General features: G+C 44.5%; 1 protein-coding gene and 1 non-coding gene across 2 annotated transcripts in view; one reads left to right on the top strand and one right to left on the bottom strand.

Moving 5' to 3' along the window:
- LOC124789000 (octopamine receptor Oamb-like) overlaps window positions 1-20,630 on the top strand; it is a 596,669-nt gene that overhangs the window by 387,273 nt on the left and 188,766 nt on the right. The window lies entirely within an intron of this gene.
- Trnas-gga lies at window positions 2,883-2,966 on the bottom strand. Its single transcript is given in 2 exon segments — window positions 2,883-2,917; window positions 2,927-2,966. It is a non-coding gene; the product is annotated as a tRNA-Ser (tRNA).

The raw sequence follows: 20,630 nt of genomic DNA, 5'->3' as shown, positions 1-20,630 counted from the left end.
TGCAAAATTTTTATCTTGATCACCAACATGACGATCAAAATACAATTCATGTGCCTTCTTAACCAAATCAATGATTGGTTTTCTTTAGGATTTTAGAGTGGATTCCCCACACAGATAGCAATACTTGTCGGAGTGGTTTAGACAGCAACGAGATTTACTTGTTGCCACATTTCTTAGCGTTACGTTTTGAACACGTTTCCACCATCTTTCGCAGGAAACGCTCACTGAGGATCGCTTTCACACCACTGGATTACCACACCACCCATTTACTGACGATTTGTAGGCCCCTAGCTCTCCTATTGCCGCAGTGGATACAGCCGTTCCCTTGGGATCAAAGAAGTTAAGCGCTGTTGGATGTGGCCGACATTTGGATGGATGACCGTTCGGGCCGCCATGCACTATTGCCATTTTTCGGGGTGCACTCAGCCTCGAGATGGTAATTGGGAAGCTAATCGACAGAATGGTAGCAGCTCCAGTCAAGGAAAACCATCATAACGACCGGGAGAGCGGTGTGCTGACCACATGCGCCTTCTACCTGCATCCTCCGATGGGCCACTTGTGGTCTGAAGACGGAGTGCCTAGTTCTCCTCTGCAAATCAAAACAATCAAAGAGAAGAACATCAAAAAAAGAAACACTGAATACGAAAAATAAAAAATCTGTAAAACTTAGAAATGGTATGTGCTAGAACGTTTTGAATGGTATATACGTATTCTAAACACCAAAATACATACTAGTTGATGTAGCATATCCCAGGTGCAAAATGGCTGTTGACTAGTGTTATCGAAGTCATGATCTCGGACAGCATGTTGCGTGGCGCTAATAAAATATTTACATCTAATAAAATATTTACATCTTCCTAAATTCAGTAAAATTTGAAGTGCGAGTTCTCCCTAGATAGGGAGAAATCCTGAATGGGTTCCATATGGGTCATTAATGGGTCTACAATTACTTCCTATACCGAATGTCCCAGGAATGCTGCTACAAATTCTGTGATGTTCTACAGGGTATCTTGAGGAACAAATCGATACTAGGAGTCCATGTCCAGAAACGTCATCCAATGCTGCTTCAGAGCGTCGAATTTATAGGCGCTGGCGCCTGCTACTAGGCCAACACTCTGGCAGCAAACGTGACTTTGTACGCTGACGGACTGTAGGCGGACTGTCTCGAAATGTTTTTTCTTATTCAGTGATCGCGACTGATTGCCACGATAGTCAGTGGAGAAGATGGAAGTACCTGCTGCAAAGACACGCCTTCTCTCCTATGAATGCAATACTCTTACGTCAGAAGACGACGGTTTCGGATAAGAGTTCCGATCTGCAGTTCATTTTTCTCCTGTATTCCGAAAAACATTGGAGATTTTAGACAGTTCCAGGAGAATGATAAACTGTGAATTGGAACCCATGTCTGAAACCTTATCCACGGAAGCAACACAGCATCACATTCATAGGAGACAAGGCCATTCTACGCAGCAGCTAGCTGTATCTTCTCCAATGGCAATCGTGGTAAAAAACAAAGAGGCAGACCGTTCCGCCTACGGTCCATCAGCGTAGAACGTCACGTTTGCTGTCGAAGGTGAGGCAGGAGCCGTCACCTGTAATTTCGACGCTTTGTAGCATCGTTGTATGACGTTTCCAGACGGAGGCTCCTATTCTCGATTTTTCCTCAAGACTATCGCAACATTTCTGGGACATCCTATATGTGTACAGGACTTTCCATTTGACGATAGCGTAGTTTTACTTGTGAGAGTCTGAACTTGTGAGAGTACGAAACCTATCAAAGCAATGGACCTACCGAGACTCTGTCACGCTCCTCTTTACATGTTAACTGTAAATTACACAACGGAATCACTGTCTTGAAATGTCCTCACACAATCATAAGGTGAGAAATTGCCACAAGCCAGCAGAAAATAAGACATTCAACCAGTGGAATAAATCAGTGAACTGAAGGGAACCACGTGCCCTTTGAAATAAAAATGAAACATAAACCGATTTATTATATTAACCAATTAAAAAGTATTTGCATCCACATTTTATGAAAAAACAAAGTTAACTGCTGACGATAACTAAAAAGATAGGCAAACAGCGGGATGGGTACCGTATCCTAGATGCATATTAAATGATTAATCCACTACAAACCCAACGGTTAAGTTAGAAGAAAAAAATGGTTCAAACGGCTTTGAGCACCGTGGGACTTAACATCTGTGGCCATCAGTCCTCTAGAACTTAGAACTACTTAAACCTAACTAACCTAAGGACACCACACACATCCATGCCCGAGGCAGGATTCGAACCTGCGACCGTAGCGGTCACGCGGTTCCAGAGTCAGGCGCCTAGAACCGCACGGCCACACCGGCGGGCTAAGTTAGAAGCTTCAGTGGTCTATTCAGTATGACATCAAACAATAATAAGACTGAAATCGGGTTTAACGGAACTGTGGCAACGGTACGCTTCCTATTTAAACATTAACGCCCACCTAGAGGGCCGTGCTTCTGCATACGCTGACCCAGCTGTTGTGGTGCTATGTCGGAGGATCGTGGTCGTAGTGGGGAATCAGAATCTCTCTCGTCAGCACTCTCACACCTTCAAGCGCCACGCCGTCTCAAACGAGAGACCTGTCTCCATCCACAGTCAAACCAAACGTGTCCTTTTTTTATTCCAATAACTCCCGACTCGGAAATTTGCGCCAATTTGGCCGCAAAGGCCAATCAGGTAGAAGCTTACTGGTTTACAAAAAAAAAAAAAAAAAACAAAAAAAAAAAAAAACAAAAAACAAAAAAGGTTCAAATGGCTCTGAGCACACGGGACTTAACGCTGAGGTCATCAGTCCACTAGAACTTAGAACTACTTAAACCTAACTGACCTAAGGACATCACACACATCCATGCCCGAGGCAGGATTCGAACCTGCGACCGTAGCGGTCACGCGGTTCCAGGCTATAGCGCCTAGAACCGCTCGGCCACCCCGGCCGGCCTTACTGTTTTACAAATTCCAACCCAGAACGTTGTAAATCATCAGAGCACATCTTCCTCGCTAGTTTCTCCCAGAAATTCCCGGCTGACGTCAACCGGCGATCAGTGAGTCAAAGCGCTGCTCAACATTCCTGAATTTCCTGAGGTCCCTGTTCTCACCATAGTTTGCCCAACATTCCAAGACTTTTACATTTCCGCTGAAGTTGTGGAGTCCCAATAAGCACTTGAAATTGTTGCCATCAGCCATCTCAAGAGGAGAGTCGTGCCACCGATTTAGAGAAGTGGACTGGTAGCTCACTTGACACGCGGAGGCCAGCACAGGGCTTTGAGTGCCCACGACACACCTGCCGCATTCTGTGTGGGCTGCGCATTTCTTACCTAGTCACAGACTGGAACTATTAACCCTTTCACGACGACCACTAAAAGTTTATAAAATACATTTCCCCATAATAAATCAACGTAATCAGACTAAACACGTGCAACTAAAGTGGCCTGCCTATCGCCAGTCGTGACACGTGGCAGATAAATTTAGTACAAATGGAAGATGGCAAGCCAGACGGCTTGTGACATTCCACACCCTTTAGCTTGCAGTACTCGGCGACGGCAATTTGTGTGAAGTTAAACTGTTTACTGGACAGGAACTCGAAATCGAATCCATGCTTATGGTGACCAGTCCACTAGCAACTCTACTATTTGAGAACTCCTCAACAACTCACTCGAAGCCACTAGTTGCCACTAATTCTTCTACAACCCAATCTCTCCCTCGCTTTTTTTTAGGCTAACATCCATCTGGCGACTTTGAGAATTCGAACGCAGTCCAAAAAATTTTAGTGAAATAATCTAGCTTTACTTTTCAAATGGCTCCAAACACTATGGTACTTAACACCTGCCGGCCGGGATGGCCGACCGGTTCTAGGCGCGTCATTCTGGAACCGCGCGACCGGTACGGTCGCAGGATCGAATTCTGCCTTTGGGATGGATGTGTTTGATGTCCTTAGGTTAGTTAGGTTTAAGTAGTTCTAAGTTCTAGGGGACTGATGACCTCAGAAGTTAAGTCCCATAGTGCTCAGAGCCATTTGAACCACTTTTGAACTTAACATCTGAGGTCATCAGGCCCGTAGACCTAGAACTACTTAAACCTGACTAACTTAAGGTCATTACACACATCCATGCCCGAGGCAGGATTCGAGCCTGCGACCGTAACAGCAGAGTGGATCCGGACCGAAGCGCCTAGGGCCGCTCGACCACAGCGGCCGGCTTTACTTTTCGTAGGAGTATTTCCGAATGTTCATCACAATGCATACTCCTCTTAAGAGTAAAAATACTTCAAGTCAGCAATGGTCTTTTAATTGTTATCAAGTTGAAATCTCCCTCATAGCCTTTCCCGTCTTTAATACTAGTTCCGCATCACCGTGATAAAATCTCTGTGGAATCTGAAAGATACTGTAACGTCCGCAACTTACCAGTTATCCTGCCGGAAATAATCTCGTAAACACTGAATAGTGCGTACGCCAGAAAGAGACTTATGAGAAGTAAGTTGCAATTAATAGTCACTACCTTAATCTTAATTTTTAAAACTGTGAAAGTCACGTTCAATTCAGAGCGTCTAGTAATAGCATATCAGCGACACTCAGTTTGAAAAATTTCGTTGTTTCAAAATGGCCCTGAGCACTATGGGACTTAACATCTGAGGTCATCAGTCTTCTAGAACTTAGAACTACTTAAACCTAACTAACCTAAGAACATCACACACATCCATGCCCGAGGCAGGATTCGAACCTGCGACCGTAGCGGTCGCGCGGTTGTAGACTGAAGCGCCTAGAACCGCTTGGCCACCACGGCTGGCTTCGCTGTTTCCTGACGCCTGTTAATATGTACTCTGGATGTCGACTAGGCACGACTCTCATCGCTTTACTGCTTGTTAGGAGGATTTTATTTAAATGCTCCACACCCAAACACAAATTGCACCCATGAAAAGTATACACAAAATAGAAGTAACTCAAAAATTTGCTGTAACACCGAGAGAACAACGTAATCGATTTCAAAGAGGATAAGCCATAATAGATCACGGAAATGGACACAGGAGCCGAGAAGGAGATGACAGAAAAAATAGTGTAGACGTGAAATCTCTGTTAAGTAGAGAAAAGGAGCATATACATCCATGAGCGAAATCATGATGACCGCCTGCTTCGTAGTGCATTGGACGAGATTTGGAACACAATACAGCAACGATAGGGAAACATGACCATATTCTGGGTGGATTCCTAAATCCGCTTAGATGGATATCTCGCCTGCTAGATGCTGCACTTGGTAGCTCGCTCAGACAAGCAGTAGCGAAGGTCATTCTGATACGCCTTTGTGAATTTGGTGACTGTGCTGTTAACTTTTCGTTCTCCACAACTATCTTTGCACTGTTGTCGATATAAACATTTTCTGTGGAGTTCAATTGGAAATTCTCCCCCAAGCCAAGTAAACTTTCAAAGTAATTCGTATGAGACAATAGTGTGAAACCTGCTTTATCTTATCTAATTAATAAAAATGCCGTTCTTCGCTCGTTTAAGGGTTAGGTTGTGCCTGAATAGAAGTAAGGAGTGGTTCCTAATACTTGGGAGTAAAGGGCTGCACAATTTTGGGTACTCGCGATTAGGCGTGAGTTTACACAAACAGGTGTTATGAATATTATTCCAGACGTCACTTTCCCTGTGTATAAGAGACAAAGACGTTGAGCCACTGGTAGATTGCGCATACTGTAGAGGTGATACTCTAGAATTGGCTGTAAAAAAAGTGTTCGGTCTATCCTTGTGAACCATTGGTTTTTCAGTAATTTGCAGCATATGTTGGTAAGACCTCAAACTATAGCAAGGCCACTGTCTACTGTAATTCCTGTACGGAAGGAAGAGCGGTTTCTTCTTTTGGAATCACCTCACTTCTAGTTCCTGCCTCAATCTCGACACCAAGAGCAGGTAAAGGAGCAGTGTTGGTTCCATCTCGTTTTAATAAGGCTTTGGTGTAGTTGTGCCTTAAGAGAAAAAGGAAACAAGAATCAAGATTACAGGAAAGACACCACGTTCAGCAAAACATGCTCCAGGAGCTTTATGTGATACGTCTAATAGACCTTCAAATTCTGGGGCTGTCAAAAGAAAGTTCTTCGTAAGAAAGAGCCAGAGAGTCACGAAGAAGCAGGATCGAGGTGAGGAAGACCACGATTCACGCGCTAACGAAATCATGTCGGAAGACTCATTATCTGAATATAAAGAGGACGAGGAGTGCATTTACTGCGGCCAAATGATACTTTTAAAGAGACCTGAGTTAAGTTCACCGGTTGCTTTCACTGGTGTTATGAACATTGTGCAGATCTCGACAATGATACTTGGAAAGATTTTAAATGTAACATCTACCTCAAAAGGAATAAAGACTGAAGATTTGTTTTGTTAGGGCTGAAACGTCTGCAGAGTAATCGACAATTATGCAGCACTCTTTACTTCTCAAACCATTTGTGCGGATAAAGGCAATATTACTAATTCATCAAACTGTAGTCTTTATATACACCCCGTAATTAGGAAACCTGTAATTAGGAACCAATTTTCCGGAGGTAAAAAATACAAAATTTTATTCTTTGTCCTGTTATTACAGAATGAGAAAATATTCGGAAGATTTTTTCCAATGCTAGTATCTAAATATTTCCCAGTGATACTGTAGCACATTTTCCATAATTTAAAGACTGCTAATCTACTGTAAATCTCAAATTTGGAGAGGCACCCGATAATACACTATGGCACTTCCCCGTACTCGTGGCATGGATTCGATAAGTCCTTGGTAGGTTTCTGGAGGTATGCGGTATGATATGTCTGCGCGCAGGTGACGGTCACCGGAGGTCACGGGCAGTGGTTTGTGAACACGGAGCCGACGCTGGAACCGTCGAAGATGTGCTCAGCAGGCGAATTTTGTGGCCAAGTTAACACCGTGCGTTGTCTTGAACCACTGTAGCACTATTATGGCCTTGTGGCGTGAACAGTTATCCCGCTGGAAGATGCTATAACTGTCAGGGCATGATGGGATGCAAGTGGTCCTCAGTAATGTTCCTGTAGTCCACAGTAGTCGTCGCGCATTCGATTAATTATCACAGGCCCCAGGAAGCCAAGGTGAACATCCCTCATAGCATAACATGGCCTCCACCAGCCTGCGTTGGCGACGCTTTGTATCTTTCGAGCTGCTGTACGACTGGACAACGACGTATCCGTACACATCTGTCGACCAGGTCAAATGTGATTCATCCGACCAGGAAACTCGTTTTCATTGATCCACTGTCCTACCGCAATAATCCTGTGCCCACTGCCGTAGCAACTGACGATTCGTTGAGGCAACATGGACACACGCAGGGTTCATGGCTCCGTATCAAAGATGTTGTCTAAATGGTATGCTACGAAGCACTTTTTCCTGCACTTGCACTGAACAGTTTCGTCCGATCGGCTACAAAGCCCCGGCTATCATTTACAGAGAAGGCGTGCCTCAGACATCTGTTTTCTGCGATAGGGCGTACAGGTCGAACATCTTGTCTCCTATCCGCAGTTTCTTCGTCCTACCACTTTCCACTGATGCTCCCGGAAGCAGTACAGGAACAGACGATCAGGTTCGTCGTTTATGGGATAATAATCTGGCATAAGTCGAAGCCTCTTATTATGCTGGTGGATTATCCCTCTTGCGACCTAAATCGCCGCTTTAATGATTCACTATTCGTATCTGCTCTCATTACATACATTTTTTTTATCGTGTCACGTCCTCGCAACGCGGTCAAGTTTTCTTTCCCTCTTTATTAGCACTGTTTTATGGTTGATTGTGTGTTTGCCTACTATTTGCTTTTAGTTTCTTTAGCCTATTGTACGGGGGCACATATAATTTACAGAAAAACCATTGGCTATAGCAATCTGCTTTATAATACAGAGTTCCTTACGTATTTCATTGTCGTTCAAAGTTAAACGAAAGAGATGACTAATCATTGAGGAACTAATGCTTTTTTAGGGAGAGGGCATGAACTGGCACTTACGATAATATCTGTGGATGTGAGTGTCCTGAAAACAGAAAATTTATGGTTGTTAACTTTCTTAATAGCGATGTCTAGGTAATTAATGGAGTTCTGTTCTTCTGCTTCGTGGAAGAAGTTATTTTTATGTGGATGTTGCTTATTTCTTAAGCAAATGCTTTAATTTCATTGGCGTCACCCTCTAACACTTATAAAATATCGTCGACGTAACGATTATAGTAAACAGTTTTTACCGGTTCTAGGCGCTACAGTCTGGAACTGCGCGACCGCTATGGTCGCAGGTTCGAATCCTGCCTCGGGCATGGATGTGTGTGATGTCCTTAGGTCAGTTAGGTTTAAGTAGTTCTAAGTTCTAGGGGACTGACCATAGACGTTAAGTCCCATAGTGCTCAGAGCCATTTGAACCATTTTGAATGGCGTGGCAGTCAGTTTCTAATGCCGGGTCTCATAAATTTTCTCAGTAATGTTTCTCAAAAAGAACGTCGCCTTCCCTCTAGCAATTCCCATTTCACTTCCCAAAGCATCCCCGCAAAAAAAAAAGTGTGTGAAATCTTATGGGACTTAACTGCTAAGGTTATCAGTCCCTAAGCTTACACCTAAATTATCCTAAGGACAAAGACACACACCCATGCCCGGGGGAGGACTCGAACCTCCGCCGGGATCAGCCGCACAGTCCATGACTGCAGCGCGTAGACCGATCGGCTAATCCCGCACGGCATCTCCGTAAAACTTAAATGTTGTTCGAACCTACCCGTAACAAATATAGCAGCGTACCCGTGGATTGCTTCGATGTCTACCTTCAGTCCGACTTGGTACGGATCCGAAACACTCGAGCAGTACTCAAGAATGGGTCGCACCGGCATCCCACATGCGGTCTCCTTTACAGGTGAACCAATCTTTCCTACAATTCTCCCAATAATCCTAAGTCGACTATGCGCCTTCCCTGCCGGAGTTCTCACATGCTCTTCCCAATTCACAATCGCTTTGCAACGTTGCGCGCAGGTATAAAAACTACTTGACTGTGTCAAGCAGCACACTAGTAATACTGTATCCGAACTAACAGGTCTGTTCTTCCTGCTCATCCGCATTAACTTACATTTTTCCACATTTAGAGCTAGCGGCCATACATCACACCAGCTAGAAATTTTGGCTATGTCGTCTTGTATCTTCCTACAATCAAACATATTCGACAACTTACCGTACACCACAGGATCATCAACAAACAACCACGGATTGCTGCCAATCCTGCCCTTCAAATCCTTTATGTGTATAGAGAACAAAAGCGGTCCTATCACACGTCCCTGGGGTTTTCCTGACGATACCCTTGTCTTTGATGAACACTCGCTGTCGTGGACAACATGGGTTCTAATACTTAAGTAGTCTTCGAGCCACTCGCATATCTGTGAACTTATTCCATCTGCTCGTACCTTCGTTAACAGCCTGCAATGTGCCACCGTGTCAAATGCTTTCGGGAAATCTAGAAATCTGCCAGTTGCCCTTCATCCCCAGGTCGCAGTGTATCATGTGAGATAAAGGCAAGCTGAGTTTCGCGAGAGCGATGCTTTCACAAACCATGCTGATTCGAGGACGCACGATTCTCAGTTTCAAGGAAATTAGTATGTTCTAACTGAGAATATGTCCAAGGATTCTGCAGCAAACTGAAGTTGTGAACATTGGTCTGTGATTTTGTGGGTCCGATCTTTTAACCTTCTTCTATACTGGAGTCACCTGCGCTTTTTTCCAGTCACTAGGGACTTTGTGCTGGACGAGAGATTCATGATAAATGCAGGTTGGGTAATGAGCCAATGTCGTAGAGTACTCTTTGTAAAACCAAATTGGGGTCCCATACGACCTGATGATTTATTTCCTTTCAAATCTTTCATTTGTTTCCCCACGCCAGGTATGCTTATTACTATGTCGTCAATACGGGAGTCATCGGATGGTGAAATGACAATGTTTGTACGAATCTCCTGTGTGAACGATTTCTTGAACGTGAAATATAAAACTTTGGCTTTCGTTTCGCTATTTTCAATGCCAAACCAGACTGGTCAACAAGGAAATTTGGAAAAGTGTGGTAAGATCTTATGGGACCAAACTTCTGAGATCATCGGTCCCTAAGCATACACAATACTTAATCTAACTTAAACTAACTTACGCTAAGGACGACACACACACACACACACACACACACACATGCTCGAGGGAGGAATCGAACCTCCGACGGGGGAAGCCGCGCGGACCGTGAAAAGATGCCATAGACCGCTCGGCTATCCCGCGCGGAGGTCAACAAGGGACTGAATGGAAGTGTTAGACCCGATTAGTGATTTTACATAAGACCAGAATTTTCTCGAGTTCCATGCCAGATTTGTTGCTAAGGTTTGACGGTGATAGTTGTATGCTTCGCGCATAGGTCTTTTCACAGACGCACGAATCTCTACTAGCCTTCGCTTGTCATTTTTGCGTTCTCTTTTGAACCGAGAGTGCAACAGCCTTCGCTTCCTCAGCATCCTCCGAATTCCGGTATCAAATCATATCTTTTCATCATTTATCCACTTACTAGGCCCATAACTCTCCAGATGACGATTTACAATTTGCTTAAACTTCGTCCATAATTACTCTCGACCCATCCTACTGGAACTAAGTGATGCGAATTCAGTGTCTAAGTGAGATGCGAACAACTACATACCTGCTTTGTCTAGCAGAAACACTGTCCTAGCCTTCTTGACAGATTTATTTACTTTTATAATCATAGTTGCTATCATGACATCATGATCGCTAATCCCCGTTTTTGTACTGACGTTGTCGATAAAGTACGACCTAGTTGTAGCTATGGGGTAGAATACATTTCCATTGCGTGTGGGCTCCCGAGTTACCTGCTAACACAGTTTTCAGAAAACGGGTTCAAAAGTATTTCGCATGACGGTCTGTCTGCACCCCGAGCAAAGAATCCATAGACATCTCAGTCTATACTCGGTACCCAAAGTCGCCCCCAAGTAGTATTGCATGATCTGGGCACCTCGCGCTACTGTCCATAGACATTCTTTGAATGACTCTAGAAATGTCAGAGCGGAATCGTGTGGCCGGTAGAAACATCGAACAATTAAATTGGTTTCAGCTACACCTGTTATACGCGACTAGACGACTTCATTGCCACACTGTGCTCATTGCTAAACTCAATACGCAAACGGTGCTATCACTGATATAGAAATCAGTACAAACTTCAGTCCGATTCTGCAGTTGAAGTGCTCTCGATATACAGCTGACAGTACAAGGTATCAGGCAAATAAACTGTTAATCACTGATCATCGAATCGTTTCGACACACAGCGAACGTAAGTGTCCATTTAGCAAACGCAAGTCACCGTGGAAACTTCGCAAGAAGAGCCAGAACCAATTTCCCTGGACTTGGTGTCTAAACACATCATGAACATGGTGCAAAAATTCAAACCGAGAACTATTAATAACTAATCCTTCAGGCTATTTTGGCTACAAACATACAAGGCGTACGTTCATAATCCACCACGAACCATACTCACGAAGTACCTAAACCAATTTCCGAATACACAATACCTATTAACTAGGAACACACAAACACTGTGAAGCCATGTAGAGGTCAGCGTGCTGCTCCGTAGAAAAGGGAACAAAAATGTGAAATGTGCACTTTGCATACAGGTATTTGGCTAGGACTTCCCTTTTGGCAATTTCAGTCTCCTGAGGCAAGTGTTTTTATTTTACGCCACTTCGGCGGTAGGGCATCAAACCTGACCGTCTCACATGCCGTTCAGCTGCGCTTACCACTTAGCTATTGTGCCATACACAACAAGAAACAGTTTCTAAATTACAGCTGATAAGAGTGTTAATGACTCTAGCCGACGCCTTCACACTTCACCCGTAACTACCATAAAACAGCTGGGCACTTCCGCTTCTCAGGAGAACGCTCAGTAGTACGACACACCACTGGGCTTTCCATCGTGCCGTCTTGTGCAATAGTCACAACAAGACAACATCTACATACGTGACATCACGCCACAGCGTAACAAGGAAAACCTACCACCACACCTGCTAGAGGTGATCAATACTGTTGGCGAGAGCCGCTCTCTTGCACGTCACGGGAGGGAAGACATCGTCTCCGTGCACTAAACGTCTCAAGTCACGAAAAAGGCCGGCAGGCGGCGCCGCTGCGACTGAGCTCAATGCGCGCCTCAACGGCGGGCTTCAAAATCCCGTCATAGCCAGGACCACTCGGCACAATGATATGTCAGCGTTTTTGTAATGTGACCGCTTATGAATGCAACTAGCGTAACTCCATGAATTCAAACGTCCCACGCCGCACGGGGTAACCATGCTGTCTGAGGCGTCTTGTCACGGATCGCACGGCTTCCTCTCTCGGAAGTTCGAGTCCTCCCTCGGGCATGGATGTGTGTTTTATCCTTAGTGTAAGTTAGTTGAAGTTAGATTACGTAGTGCGTAAGCCTAGGGACCGATGACTTCAGCAGTTTGGTCCCATAGCCCTTACAACAAATTTTCGTTTTCAAACGTCCCACATCCATACATTGCGTGGTATTGGGATGCGAAGCGCTGCTTCCTACTTTTACCATCGGATTTCAACACGGTAATTGTAATACAACAATGGCATCTGTAACACAGTTACCCCAGACAGGCTCGCTACGCTTCGGGAAGCACATAGGTGAGATCGCTAAAGGCAACACACAAGAAATAAATTGAGACTAATTAACAACAAAATTTTAAGACGCCCTTGGGTTATGGCTAAACATCAATAGCACCTTTGATCTGAATCGAATGAACCCATTCTATATCCATATTGTCCACCTCCCCTACGATTCAGACGTATTTAATAACTACGGTCAATGGAAACGTATAAAACAGTGCTTGGCCCAGAAAAACGAGTCGTGGGTGTGGTTCTTATCGAACTTTACATAAATACTGAACTGAAAGACTTAGACCATCATTTATAACAAACTATTCCACACGAGGGACGGAACGTAATAAAGTAACATAATAGTTAACTCTGTCACACATTGGAGATGAGTAGAAATCATAAAAGGTAATCCGTATAATTAAACATCTTCCAGATACTGTGATGCAAAGTCCATGGGGAAGGGAAGAAAATAGTCTGTTAGCTAACTTATAGAGTAATACAAGTAAATTAAGTACACGGTTACACATCGGATTTGAATATTGGATTGATTAGGAAAATACGTACAAGAACCAAAATAAATGAGTCATGCTTAAGCGATCGACTATCAGAAGTTGAAACTCTCGCTGCGGTCACCGTCCCACGAAGAGTACTGTCAAAAGTCGGTCCCGACCAAAAGTACCACTTTGCTTCACGCCATAACTGAGAGACCTCTGCTTCACTTCCTGACGAAGAGTACTCCTCTCTTCCGTGCCCCGCCAAAGAGTACTATTTAGCTACGCATCCCGATGAAGAGTAAAAACGACGCTCTTCTAAGCTCTCTGCGGAAAGACTGCCAAATATTACTGCTTGTTGCATCAGACAGAATGTTAGAAACACCAACAATGAGAGACTGCGTAGCTAAGATTTCCCTACCTCTTCCAAATGTTTTTATAATCTCTTAATTTTCAGTTTAAACAAATTAACAATTTGGTTGCTACATCCCCACACTGGAAAACTGTGGAAGCCCTGGGCAATGTGAGAGAAGTTGCGCTTCCGCCCCTTCGAAAGTCGACACAGTTCCCCCAATCTGGTTAATTTTTAAGACCTCATCCAATCAACGACTTCTCTATTGCCTACGTCAAAAGGTTCAAATGTGTGTGAAATCTTATGGGACTTAACTGCTAAGGTCATCAGTCCCTAAGCTTACTCACTACTTAACCTAAATTATCCTAAGGACAAACACACACACACTCATGCCTGAGGGAGGACGAACCTCCACCGGGACCAGCCGCACAGTCCATGACTGCAGCGCCTTAGACCGCTCGGCTAATCCCGCGCGGTCCTGCGTCAAAAGCTCGGGTCGATGGCACTGGTAAGATTCCGAAGTGGGCTTAATGCGGGATGTAGCGCTCCACGTCTTCCACGAGATCTTATCGGCAGTGTAAACTACTGCCCAAATTACCCTGAAATGTCCTGCCGGCTCACCGTGCCAGTCCCTTGGTGGTATGAAATGATAATTATATCAATACCCTAAGCTGTCGATAGGCGTTATGTACATCAACGGGGACAGTTGAAAATATGTGTCCCAACCGGCACCAGAACCCGGGATCTCCTGCTTACGTGGCAGATGCTCTAACCATCTGAGCCACCGAGGGCACAGAGAAGAGTGCGTCTGCTGGCATTTATCCCTTGCACGCTCGCCTTAAGACCCACATTCCCAGCTTAATGTCCGCGCACTACATTCGTGGTGCTCCTGTCCGTTACACTCATTACTCGCGGCAGACAATCTTACCGAGTCCCGTAAGAGTTCGGGCGATGCGTGTGCATCCGGCACAGATGAAGAGGGTCAATGGCCGGTTAGTCTTAACTATATGAAGATGGTATCTGTTCGTCCGAAAGAACAGATACCATCGGTGACCATCTCTAGAATGAAATGATAATTATATCAAGACCCTAAGCTGTCGGCACACACATTTTCAAATGTCCCCTTTTATGTATATCAACGCCTGTCGACAACTTAGGATCTTCATATAATGATCATTTCATTCAAGAGAGCTGCATGGTCACCGATGGTACATATCCGAAAGAACAGATACCATCTTCATACCTTGGTGATGTGGTGAAATCACAAGCGAGCAAAGCGCCTACATAAAAACCCTCGTACAGCCTCCGTAAGATATTATCTGCACAAGGCATAACTGCTCAGAACGTCTGCAAACAGTCTGTACTGGAGGTTACATACATAAATGATTTGTTGCAATGATTGGTTCTCTCATGTGTGAACACCCATCCAGTCATTCAGCTTACTAGACAACGCTACAGATAGTTCATCTTCGAAGAAATCCTGTCTAAGTTCGAACCACGTCATTACGTTTACAATCCTCAAGATTACGACAGCTGTACCCACCACTGTCTTTAGGAGTAAACTACTGACTGTTACTATTGGTTCTGTGTTCTGATTATAAAGGCTGAACCTGAACTGACAAAATTCCGTAGGTTGTTCAGTCTTTTTATTTTCCTGTTAGAGGCCAGTGGTCTCTAACGGCTCATTACAAAGTAACTGCATTTCGTTTGACCTCTTACCCATCTATCTTTGTATTTCCATTTTATTGGAAATATCTTCACAACAATGCAAATGCCAATATCATATCTTGCGTGCCTTGTTTGTAAACAAAATTGCCTACTTTTCTCTCCGCTCTCAAGCTTGCATTCAGAACTGCTCACTTCGGCAGTATTAGTTGTACATTAACTGTGATGCTTATCAGTATAGGCAGGTTTACTGATGTAGAGTTGGCTCACATGTATTTTGCGTATAGATTAACTAAATGTAACAGAAGAGTGAGATAACGACGCTGTGGCCAGGTGTTTGCACTAAGTGGACATCACATCGTAAAACTTTTGCATCTCTAGATAGCAGTCTAGTCTGTGTTTTGTGATGCAAGTTTTGGTGACAGCGTACTACAGGCCTTTCAATTTTTGTGAAGGTATTTCCACAGAAACAAAGAAAATTGCAATAACAAACGGAACAAGCCATAATTACATTATTACTCTGTAATGAGCTACGAGAGACGATGGATCACTCATTCCAAAATACTCAGAAAACTGAATAGCTGATGCAGTCACGTGTACATACTTTCAAACAAATGATGAAGTGGTTCATGCGCAGGAAGGCGAACTGGGCGTCTTCTGTCAGCTATGGTCTGCGAAGATAGCTCTCGAAGTCAGGTGGCCGACACTGCATTTTATACAGCGACCCCCGGCTCCTTATAAGCACCTAGCATTCCTCTTTAGTTGTGCTTGGCGTTCAAAGCAACCCCTCATGCCCCGAACAGTGGGTGCCCTTGATCTCCGTTAAAATTTTTAAAATCTAGTCTCTGCCGCCTCTTTCTCCTGGTACCCCAATATGATGGCGTACGGACAAAAATGCTAGTCTTTTCTAAATTTATTTTGTGCCGTTACTTGGGCATGGCAACGAGAAAATTATTTTTAAGTATGTCGCCATGAAGGATGCCGAGGACTACATTTCTTACTCCAAAGCTGAGGATACTCAGTCAACAACATAGGCTTACTTGTCAGCATTCTAGGACAAGTGAGAAACGAGGTCCAGGGAGCGGACACAGGAATCCTGTATCGCTGTTCTACGTAAGGTCCAATGAAGGGAAAGTGCTTTGTCATTGACATTCTCCGACATTATGAAATGTCCAGTGTGTTTGAAGTTTTTCGTATTGAGAAAATGGAAGAAGCAATCTATAATTAACTCGACAATACTTTTTTAGGCAAGATCACATTATTAATATTTATTACTGACCACCGGTTTCGATAGATGAAACTGTCATTTTCTGATCTTCAGAAAGGTTTTGGTTATAAATATTATTCAGTTATTAGTGTCTCACTCATTCCATGACGTCTTTATGGTGGAGAATATATAGCAAATTATACATAGGTTTGTGAAAAGTTAACTAAAACCATACACAGATAAAAAACACTTTGTGCAACTTTTTATAACCAAAATCGAATTAATTAATATTTGTTATTGACGCCATGTTTCGACAGTTGCACAAGGTGCGTTTTATACGTATACGGTTTTACCTTGACGAACCAATGTATAATGTGCTGTATATTGCTGTGCTGTATATTCTCCACCATAATGACGACATAGCGTAGGTGATAAACTCTTAATGGAACATGGTTTATAGCAAAAAAAAATTAAGGTTAGATGAAGACAGTTTCAACAGTCGAAACCTGTCGTCAACAATAAAGGTTAATTGTTGCGATCTAGATTGTAAAGGTTTTATCGTGTCCAATGTTCGTACTGTGTCGTGTGAATGACTGTGATGAGTGCTTGTAGAGTGTGGTGTTGTGTTGTGTTGTTATAAATAAAGAGAAGGGAGAGGGTCAAATTCGCTGACGCGCATAGCCTATTACTCTCAAATAGCAATATGGGGGCCGCCAGGCTTAACTTCCCCATCCGATGGATGGATCACCATCAACAGTGTCACATGAGATACTCCAGAGGAGTTTGGAACTTATTTAAGGAGATTGGAGCAAAGACTCATTATAACGTATTTTACGCCGATACCTCTCCTCCCATTTCCGACCAAATACTGACAATGAAAATTTTCCGCACCAGGGATGTAACCAACTTGCCACTGAGTTGATACCACCACGTAATCGTGCTTTAGTGACCTTGGCTACCATGTCGGGTGATTCTACCAATGAAATGCTCAAAATTCAAAGGATATGCAGTGGAATACCAGAAGGACACCTTGAGGGAGCAATGAAACTCCATGGTGCCTTCGAGAACATGCTGGACCGATATCGCACTAAAATATCTTTGGTTGGTAATTGGCGACCAATACTGTTCCCATAAGACGCGGGTTTTCATTATAATACAGGATAGAAAATCCACACATTATAATAACGGACTCCTTTGAACATCACACATTAAAAATTGCACATTTGGGGTACTTACGTGAAATTGTGGGATGTTGACAGAAAGCAGTGTACAGAGCAAGGTCGGCTCTCAGAGACCAGTGTGGCCTGAGCTCCCAGTTGGTGCACATCGACAGCGCAGAAAGTTACGTACATAGCTTCTTTTCTGTGTTTACTTCGTAAATTCTTACTTAAATTGCGTGTGAGTTTCGTATAGGAGGTGTAATTTCGAGTTTTAGTTTCTGTAATCGTAAATTCAGGCAGATTGTAGCGCAGTCATTAGGCATTTGTACAGGTTAGTTCATACATTCTTTGCGTGTTTCCCTTGCGTTATCTAGGCACGGACTCGTGTTTCAGTAACTGTTGTTCAACATCAATTAGAATGGACAGGGACTGTGATTGCTGTGTTCGGATGAGGGCTGAGTTGGCATCCCTTCGCTCACAGCTGCACGCGGCGCTGACTTCGGTCACGCAGTTTGAGGCTGTTGCCAATGGGCACCACTGTGGGGAGCCGGACTTGGGTATCACGGGGATGTCAACCTCGTCCCATCTGTCCCCAGATCGGTCTGCCGCTGTGCTTGCCCCGGTTGCTGCCCGCAGTGGGGCTGAGCCCTCGCCTGTGGTTGATTGGGACGTCGTTCCAAGGCGTGGCAGGCAGCAAAAGACGTCCCCGGAGGCTGATCAGAAAGCCTCTCCAGTGCGTCTGACCAACGGCTTTCAGATACGGTCTCTGAGCCAGATACAGCTGCCTGCCCTGTTTCAGAGGATGATTCTCAGCCTTCACGGTCCCGGCAATCGCAGAGGGTGGGCTTATTGGTAGTTGGGAGCTCCAATGTTAGGCGCGTAATGGGGCCCCTTAGAGATATGGAGGCTAAGGAGGGGAAGAAATCCAGTGTGCACTCCGTGTGCATTCTGGGTGGAGTCATTCCTGATGTGGAAAGGGTCCTTCCGGATGCCATGAAGAGCACAGGGTGCAGCCAGCTGCAGGTGGTGGCACATGTCGCTTTGGATCTGAGGAAATTCTCTCTGGATTCCAGCGGCTATCTGATTTGGTGTAGGCTGCCGGTCTTGCTTACGAGATGAAGACAGAGCTCACCATCTGCAGCATCGTTGACAGAACCGACTGCGGACCTTTGGTGCAGAATCGGGTGGAGGGTCTGAATTAGAGGCTCAGACGGTTTTGCGACCGTGTTGGCTGCAGATTCCTTGACTTGCGCCATAGGGTGGTGGGTTCAAAAATGGCTCTGAGCACTATGGGACTTAACATCTATGGTCATCAGTCCCCTAGAACTACTTAAACCTAACTAACCTAAGGACAGCACACAACACCCAGCCATCACGAGGCAGAGAAATAGGGTGGTGGGGTTTCGGGTTCCGCTGAATAGGTCAGGAGTTCACTACACTCAGCTGGCGGCTACACGGGTAGCGGAGGCTGTATGGCGTGGACTGGGCGTTTTTTTTTTTTCTTTTTTTAGGTTAGAAGGCCTCGGGAAAGTACGGGGTGGGCTGCAATCTCAAATGGTTCATGGCAAATACAGGACGTTCTTGGATCAAGGAACAGTCGGAATTGTAGTTTTAAATTGTTGTAGTTTCGCTTGGAAAGTCCCCGAGCTTCAAGCGCTAATAGAAAGCACAGAAGCTGAAATCGTTATAGGTACAGAAAGCTGGCTAAAGCCTGAAATAAGTTCTGCAGAAATTTTTACGAAGTCTCAGACGGTATTCAAGAAAGGTAGATTAGGCAGAATTGGTGGTGGAGTGTTTGTGTCTGTCAGTAGTGGTTTATCTTGTAGTGAAGTCGAATTGGTATGGGTGGAGGTTATACTTAACAGCCGAACTAAGTTAACAATTGGCTCCTTCTACCGACCCCCAGACTCTGATGATATAGTTGCTGAACAGTTCAAAGATAATTTGAGTCTCGTAACAAATAAATACCCCACTCATACGGTTATAGTTGGTGGGGACCTCAACCTTCCCTCGATATGTTGGCAAAAATACTTGTTCAAAACCAGTGGTAGGCAGAAAACATCTTCCGAGAGTGTCCTAAATGCTTTTTCCGAAAATTATTTCGAGCAGTTAGTCCACGAACCCACGCGAATTGTAAATGGTTGCGAAAACACACTTGACCTCTTAGCCACAAACAATCCAGAGCTAACAGAGAGCATCAAGACTGATACAGTGATTAGTGATCACAAGGTCGTTGTAGCTAGGCTCAATGCCGTTTCTTCCAAATCCACCAGAAACAAACGCAAAATATGAAACTTCCTGGCAGATTAAAACTGTGTGCCGGACCGACACTCGAACTCGGGACCTTTGCCTTTCGCGGGCAAGTGCTCTACCAACTGAGCTACCCATGCACGACTCACGCCCCGTCCTCACAGCTTTACTTCCGCCAGTACCTCGTCTCCTACCTTCCAAACTTTACAGAAGCTCTCCTGCGAACCTTGCAGAACTAGCAGAACTAGCACTCCCGAAAGAAAGGATATTGCGGAGACATGGCTTAGCCACAGCCTGGGGGATGTTTCCAGTGTCACTAGAAGCCTTCCTAAGAGACAATCTCCATTCCTTCCGAACTGACTATGCAATTGTAGACGAGATGTGGCTCAAATTCAAAGATATAGTAGCAACAGCAGTTGAGAGATTCATACCTCATAAATTGGTAAGAGATGGAACTGATCCCCCATGGTACACAAAACAGGTCCGAACGCTGTTGCAGAGGGAACGGAAAAAGCATGCGAAGTTCAGAAGAACGCGAAATCCCGAAGATCGCCTAAAATTTACAGACGCGCGAAATCTGGCACAGACTTCAATGCGAGATGCCTTTAATAGGTTCCACAACGAATCATTGTCTCGAAATTTGGTAGAAAATCCTAAGAAATTCTGGTCGTATGTAAAGTACACAAGCGGCAAGACGCAGTCAATACCTTCGCTTCGCAGTGCCGATGGTACTGTTACCGACGACTGTGCCGCTAAAGCCGAGTTATTGAACGCAGTTTTCTGAAATTCCTTCACCAGGGAAGACGAATGGAATATCCCAGAATTTGAAACACGAA

The sequence above is a fragment of the Schistocerca piceifrons genome, chromosome 3, assembly GCF_021461385.2.
Source record: "Schistocerca piceifrons isolate TAMUIC-IGC-003096 chromosome 3, iqSchPice1.1, whole genome shotgun sequence".
Taxonomy (NCBI): domain Eukaryota; kingdom Metazoa; phylum Arthropoda; class Insecta; order Orthoptera; family Acrididae; genus Schistocerca; species Schistocerca piceifrons.
Note: the sequence above shows the minus strand (reverse complement) of the source record. Positions and strands in the feature narration are given on the sequence as shown.